Below are 8,184 nucleotides of genomic sequence, written 5' to 3'. Positions count from 1 at the left end.
CTTAAATCTCGCGTGTCGCCGAAATTCGAAGAATTTCCCGCGATCGGAGAATGATTACATTCGGCGATACGAGAGAAAAAGAACATCCGTCCGCTGGGAACGTGTGTGCCGCCGAGGCGTAACGCGAACGATACCGAAAAATGGCATGGGCACGCAAACACGTGCACGATACGCGTACTGATGGAATTACGCGTATACCTAACATCCGATTCACCTGTTTCCCGGCATTTCGCCGATTGGCTGCCCGGTACCCCGGGTGTCGTTTTCGTTCCTTCGTTTTTCATTCGGCCAGGCCGGGCAAGAGCGAGCGAGAAGAGCTCGGCATGGGCGGTTCGTTTATTTAAACTGCAGGTGCCAGTGGAAAAATGCGGCATCTACCATCCGATAGCCGACCACCACGGACACACGGCCCCCACGTACACGATATCACGCTCGTGTACGGAAACGTAGAAAAGAGAGACGTACACATCGATGCAGCCTGCGGCTGACGAGCGACCGAACAACAAACGCCAACCAGGAAAACGTGGAACCGCGGCTGATTGCGGCTTGAAAATCAAGCCAAACCCATTGTCGAGACGTCCTATTAGTTTTCCATTTACCCGTGACTCTGTCTCCCTCTCCGTCTCTCTCCCTCGCTCGCTCCAGTCCTTTCATTTCTTCTGCTCTCGGTTTTGGGACCGTCTTGGGGGTGGCTTTCCGATATAACGTCGTTCCACACGGACGAAGACATGTTACGCAACCGCTTATTATTAGCTATCATCGATACGATCGTTGCAATTATAATTAGAGCGCGTGTGTGTGCATGCGGACGTTTACGCAATTCATATTTGCATATACGGAAAATACGGGATATGCAAATTCATATTTTCATCGTAAGAGTAGTCTAAGGAGATATTTGTTTCATCTGTTAAATATTCGTGCTTCCGATTTTGCGCCTTATTCGTAACATTGTACTTTTCTCGTATCGCGAACGCACTAGCTAGAATATAGTCAATAGTTTAATTGTAACCTTTTAGAATCGCTTAACCCCTTAGAATTTGGTTCTGTTTTTAATTTTTGATTTAAATAAATTTTTTTCGATAAATAAAAAAATTAATTTAGAAACGAGAAATCCAATTTCAACATTTATATTACCATTTTCAACACCTTTTTTGTAATTAGATTGTTATTTCTAATTTTTGATATTGAAATAACTTTATTAATTCCTATAATTTTCTATTTAAAATACGTAAATTTTCATTATACATAATTTTATTATTTCTATTATTTACATTAATCATAGAATGAATAACTAAGTATTTTAATTTAAAACGCCGTGAAACTATCTCGGGGAATGATGTCAAACGTACATTAGAATTACATTAGAATTCACTTTATTGTGTACAGAATTTACTATTACTCATGCTATCTGCTCGCTAGTCATCGATCGGTTTGACGTTTGAGAGGCTCGCGTGTTGAAAAGAAAAAGACATGAAAAAAAAAAAAAAAAAAAGAAAAAAAACGACAGAAATACACCGGGAAAGCGACACATTGTACCGTTGTCCAGAAGAATCATCGGCAGGACGTTACAAGTAACGAGGCGACGACAATGGGTCGATCGGCGAGTGGCCCTTGGAGTATCTCCTTAAAGGGACCACAGACGAGATGTTTCATGGGAAGGTCAAACGTACAGTATTATAGTTGCTATCTGTCTTCGCTTCGTATGTATGTCGCTCGGCAGTCAGAAACACTCGTCCAGAAATGTCACCCGCACGCCGCCTCTATAAAGGATTTCTATGGATCGGTCGCGTGCCACCAAGTATATGGTCCGACGAGCAGTATGCAAGTAGAAATCGTTGTCTGCATTTAATCTGCCGGCGATTACATACCGGCCCGCTGTAAGTAGCCTCCCCTCCCTTTACGATCTGACGGACGATCGTTCCCGATATCCACGCCCGTGATCCCGTGAAAAGTGGACAGCCAGATGGCCGAAAACGTGCCGATAGACGGATACGATTGAACCGATACTGATTGATCGGGCCAGACACGGATCCGGCTACGTACGAAATATCACGCACGAGTTTTCTCTCCTCTTGCGCTGGCAACTGGTTCGCGGACCGTAACGAGCGACCGAACCGTATACAATAATTCGTCGCTAATAAATAACAAATTTATTATTTGTTTTGCCTGAGATTATATTTAAATGTACTTAAAATATACTTAAAAACTTAAATATATTTAAATATATGTTTAAATATATATTTAAATGTATATTAACTTGAATTACATATTATTTATAACTTAAATCAACTTAAAGGGCGTTGGTACGATATCACTGGATAGAAATTATTAACAAGTTATATATATAACTTAAATTAAATATATATTAACTTAAATATATTAAATATATTCAAATATACTTGAAACTGAGAAAATTTTGCAATTTGGAGAAAAAAATTCTCGACGTGCGTGGTACGTCATTCCAGCGCAAGAGGTTAATCGCTTGCGGACCATAACGAGTGACCGAACCGTATACAATTATTTCGTCGCTCTCTACTTCTTTTCAACTCGTCGATATGATATCACTGGATAGAAATTATTAACAAGTAACAAATTTATTATTTGTCTTGCCTGGGTTACAGTTAAATGTGGCAGTTTGGGGGCGAAAGATTCTCGACGTTGCGTGGCACGTCATTCCAGCGCAAGAGCTTAAACAAATGTCGTTGAAGCGGTTTACGTTCTATTCGAAAAATTCCCCGGACGAAATTGAAATTACAACGGCAAGAGGCAAGACGGTAACGAAACGTGGTTCGTTGACTTTTCGTAGGTAGCACGAAGTACTAGGCTACAAGTTCGTTCCAACTGAATGGGCAGAGTTGCCCGGTTTTCCTTGCGATAAAATGTTTCCGCGACATTAGCTACCTTGTCTCTGTTTCGTTCGACTACCTGGCCCACCGGGGATCCAAATATTTCGGGTTATGCAAATTTCGAATCTGAGAGATTCGAGATACGACCGCTCCAGATTCGTCCTGCCTTCCGGTTTTAATTACCGAATTATGCGGAAAGGGAGAGAGAGAGAGAGAGAGAGAGAGAAACGGGAAAGGCACGGGCTGTTTATTGCGACTACCCCCGAAGAACACCGGGGCCTTAATCGTTCAATCGAGCGGATCGTGGACAAAGAGGCATCATTCCTCTGCCGACGAATGACGTCCTTTTCATCGCGGATAATTAATGTAACTGGGAACGATGTAATTGCTTGTTAATACGAGCTGCACATCTGCGTTACGACATTGTAACCTCCGTGTCTAGTGACGGTAACGTGATAATCGTGCGTCATATTAAACTAAACGAGTGACACATGTACGTATTATACCTACATAACCATTTTAAGTGTTCGTATTAATGTTTCGAGTCTGATCAACGGTGAAAGCGTAAAGTGACAAAAAGAAGAAGAAAAAATATCTCGTCTTCTCGTCTCCGAGAAACGAGAGAACAAAAATTCGTGCGTGAATTTCGTTCGATCGTACAAAGATAACCGTCTTGAGAGTTTGTTCAATTCCATCGACTTGTTGTATACCGCCGGTATATATCGGTACACGTATATACACGAATGTTAACGCTAGCAAGCGCATACAGACTGGAAAGGTACGGGCACAGAAGCAGCCTTAGACCTTATACAGCAAAGCTATGCCGTGCAACGCGAGTTGGTTGGTTCCATTTGAGTCAGGGTATCGAGGTGTCAATAGCAGCTGCTATGCTACACACAAGACCCCTGACTACGGCACCCCCTTGTTGTATTCACTTCACTTCTTCACCCTTATCTACAGCTTGGACCTGGATACTAGAGGCATATTCATGTCCAGACGGTAAACGAGCTTTAACAATGTCCACAATTTTTCTGACCGATTTCGTATTTCTCCTTTTCGATACTACCTTATCATTCCTCGCGTTCTATCTCTTACCACCACGTGAGAGAGAGAGAGAGAATTTAACGAATCAAACGAGTGAAACAGAGAGGTTCGTTCGAAGGAACTTGATTGGAAATGCTTAAAATCTTGGTCTCAATTTTTCATCAACACAATCTACAATTTCAAACCTTTGCATCTTTAAGTATGGAAGCCATGAACGACTTGAAATATTGAAGTTGTCTTCTTCAACTGCGGTAGATTCATCAAACTCTATTAACTGTCATCCATATTGCAACGAACAAAATATATCACCATCAAACCATCAACCGATGTATACAAATTTCAAAACACAGATTCACAGGCTCAATTTATCCGTGACATCAAGGTTGAAATGAACCGCGGCAATAGGATCCAATTAAACGATGCCCTCGGTTGTGTACGACAACATTGATTAGCTACTCTTTGACAAAGAGGCAAGAAAGCGTGAAAGGGATGCGCACGACCGATATGCAAGTAAGTGAGATCCGGTCGCGATAAAATGCGCTTCCTCGCGGATGCAGTCTCGCACGCTTGCAAGGTAGGTGGGGCGTCCCCGCTGTTTTTAAGCGTCGGTGACTAATTGGTGATGTCGCGGCCAGGCGTTGAGACACACCCCTCTCTCACTCTTGTCCTCTTTTGGTACTCACCCTCTCGACCGTACACCGACGACCCTCTTCTCGTCGCCTCTTCTACGAACAGACGCCACCACCTTCCCTTTCTCCTATCTTCCGGCGCTCCTCTCACAACAGTGGTGTATTAATGGCTGCGTCCTGTCGGCACACCTACGACAGAAAATTCGAAGGTTTGTTTGCTTTCCGGAACAGCGCATGCAGTGTCCCTCCTGGTGGATTTGAACGGAAGGTACAACGAACACAGCGAGATATTTGAGAGACATTAATATGGCACGTTTTCGTTTACTATTTTGGACGAGATGGCATTGTTTTTGTTAATTGTTGTTGTGTGAACCTGCGATCAGATTCAGATTTGATAGTTTCTTGTACGTAAGGTTACATCTGTCTTTGAAGTTTGTAGGATTTCAGTTTAATAGGATATTTACTTCTTAATATTTGCCTCTTAACTTTATCGAGTAAGTTCTTGGATTCATTCGGTAAGTGTGGGCCTGTGTAAGATAGACGCTACCGCCGCTTCTTGTTCCATAAGCTGACGTCTCAATAGAAAAGGTATAAAAGGCAGCTTCAGGTGGCTCGTTATTATCGTCAAACACGCCAACATGAAATAATTATACTTCCACATTGGTAGGTACGTGTGTATGTACATACGTGCATTACAAAGAACAAAAATACTCTCTCAATTATCAGACTGAGAAAGAAAAGTGAAAGCTTCCAATGAAAACGATTAATACTTAATCAACTTTCGGTCTAGATCTTAACAGTCTTTTAATCATCTAGATCAGTAATTTTCACTCTCTTCTTATTTATATACAGTTCAATAAATTTTGCTTCTTCTATCCAGCATTAAGATTTCTAACGTTAATTTTCCTCCGCAAAAGTTAAAAGTGGTTAAACGTCAGAAACCTATTAAAACAACAATACCGGATTCGACGTATTTCTATGGACCTTACCTTCAATAGTCGTCGGGCCATTTGTAAGGAGTCGGTTAGTCCGGTATATTTGCGGAATATCGGACGTTCATGGATAGGCCGGCTAATAATGGCGATGGAGTCAGGTCACCGACAATGAGCTCGACTGGGTGTGAGCAACGTTTACCCCATTTTTTTTTCCTGAAAACGAGAGGAGAAAAGAGAAGTGAAAAAAAAAAATCGGAGAAAAAAAGTCCATCTCCCGTATGCCTGCCGCTTGTTGTGTAACCCCTGCGTTCTCTTTTTTTTTTTTCCACATTTTTGGAAAACGATCAAATTATGCCGCCCACTTCTGTTTTCCGCCCCCCCCCACCCTTTTCAATCCTACTTTCACACCGGTGGAAACGATTCCTCCTCCTTTCTTTTTTTTTTTCTTTTTTCTTTTCATTCCCTTCGCTGTCTCCGTTCTCCGATGATGCCCGTACGAGAGATCGACACACGGTTGCCAACGTCCATTTCGGCATTGTACGAAAAGTTTCCTGTCATCAGTCATTTTCTTCGGGGTGGCCGACAATAATACGGCGTATAATAGAATCGGCATAATGCCAGTCGCGCCTTGCAGTCGTCCTGACACGAAGTCGAGAATTTTATTATGACACATTGTTACGCGCTCGTTGTTGCGTCTGTCTGTCGCGCACGTTCTCGCGCATTATGATGTACAAATTGATGTATTATATAAATTAACGCCTAATACTCCCCGGTGTCTTCGCTTTTTACCAGGAGAAAATGGCAATACATTATACATGGATTCTTCTACGGCAAAAACGTTTCTCCGACGAGCAGCGTCGAGTGTTGCGAATATTTCTCGACGATTTCACTGTATTGTACTTTCATTCCACGTTGAATCGATTGTCTTTGTTCCTATTTGCTGTATTTACAATTTGTCGAGGTAAATTCACACGGACACTGGAGAGTTCAGCTTCAAACGAGAAAGATTGTGCAAGAAGACTGCGAGCATGAAGTTTCCAACGATGAAAAAAAGTTCTTCATTACAATAGATTCCGTCGAACGCACGGTTTGATATAATCCCTTATAACGGCGTGCCCTCTTTTTGCCAGAGGCGTCGGGGTTACTAAAAGGCACACTCCAATGTTTGACCAAGCTGTGCAAATATAAACGAACATCGTGTAGATCGGTGTAAGAGGAGCACAATTCGAATGTGCTCCCAAGCCTCCCTGTTGGCAAACATTTTAACAGGATTAGAGCACACTTACCGGGGCTAATCTGACCAAATAGTCCTATGGGAAACCGCAAGCTTTAAGTAGCTGTCATAGAGTTGTCGGCTCCGCGTGATTTACGTTCCTTCCAACGAGGAAAAACTCGATTCTTCCTTTGGTGGAAGATGAGAGATCTGTAAAAAGAACAGAAAACAAAAATTTATAATTTAATAGAGTAGAAGTTTAGGTATATCTTACATGCCTATCCTCTAATAAACTCCTCCGGTTTAAATAGGCGAAACTATTAGGAAATAAATGTCTTCGATGTGTGTCTAGAATCTAGAGTTACAACCTTTCGCCTTTTGCTTCTGATTTCACGCTTTTCATTTTCCCTCGGTACGGAATTGACCACTTGCGCTGGAACAACGTTGCCGCGCACGTCGAGAATTTTTCGCCCCAAAATTTCGCGACATTTTCTCAGTTTCAAGTATATTTAAATGTAACCCAGGCAAAACGCGAATGACAAGTTTGTTACTTCTTAATCATTTCTAATCCAGTGATATCACACCGATCGAGTTCAAAAGAAGAAGAAAGCGACGAATTACTGTATATACGGTTGTACTCGGTCGCTCGTTATGGTCCGCAATCAGTTGCCAGCGCGAGGGGTTGTGTGAGCTACAAAGAGATACGTGTAACACACGTGCGAAAGCAATTTTTTTGCTTTTCGTTTTATAGAATTCCTCTGGAAGAACATCAACAGGCGTGTCTACTATCGAGAGCAGCCACCGTAAACGAGTAAGATTGTTGTTCAATATTATTACTAGACTAGGGGCCACGTTTAACAACGTGTCTGTTATTCGAAATTCCATTTCAACCTTCCTCCTCCTCGTTCCCATCCTAAATAGCGTAATTTGCTCAAACGTAATTTAACATTTCGTTACCCGTTTCGTTTCCCGGCAACAAAGCGTTCCTTTCATTGCTAAAGTTAATTTATTTCTCATCAGAAAAGAGCATTTTAGACGAGAGGAAAATCAGAAACAGAGGAATATCCCTGTATCCGGCGCGGTGTGCACGGGAACCAACAGAATCTTCGCGCAAATATCGTGCTTGTTTGACTTTTTTGCGCCGGCTTCCGTGCCAGCTCGCGATGCGCCGCCGCCGTTCATTATACATTCAAAATATTATTCTTACATGCGTATCTGCTGCGTAAATGCACGGGGAGTCGCAACGAAGAAAAAAGGAGAGAGAGAGAGAGAGAGAGAGAGAGAGAAAAGAGGAGAAGAAGAAAGAACGTGAAAAAGGCTGCTCAGTACGTGTTTACTTAGAATAGCAATAGTGTCAGGGCTGTGGTGATACGCTCTTTGTGACTGTGACATCCCGTACGGCTGGCTGGTTAGTTTGCTCGTCTCGTGCATATGCATGCAGAGAGACGTATTTGCTTTTCCACCGATTCCCACTTGTCTCCAAACTTATGCAACAAATTGTTAAAAGAACAAAAAAA

Source organism: Frieseomelitta varia, unplaced genomic scaffold (assembly GCF_011392965.1).
Source record: "Frieseomelitta varia isolate USP_RPSP 00005682 unplaced genomic scaffold, Fvar_1.2 scaffold_979, whole genome shotgun sequence".
Lineage (NCBI taxonomy): Eukaryota > Metazoa > Arthropoda > Insecta > Hymenoptera > Apidae > Frieseomelitta > Frieseomelitta varia.
This window is presented reverse-complemented; position numbering follows the sequence as displayed.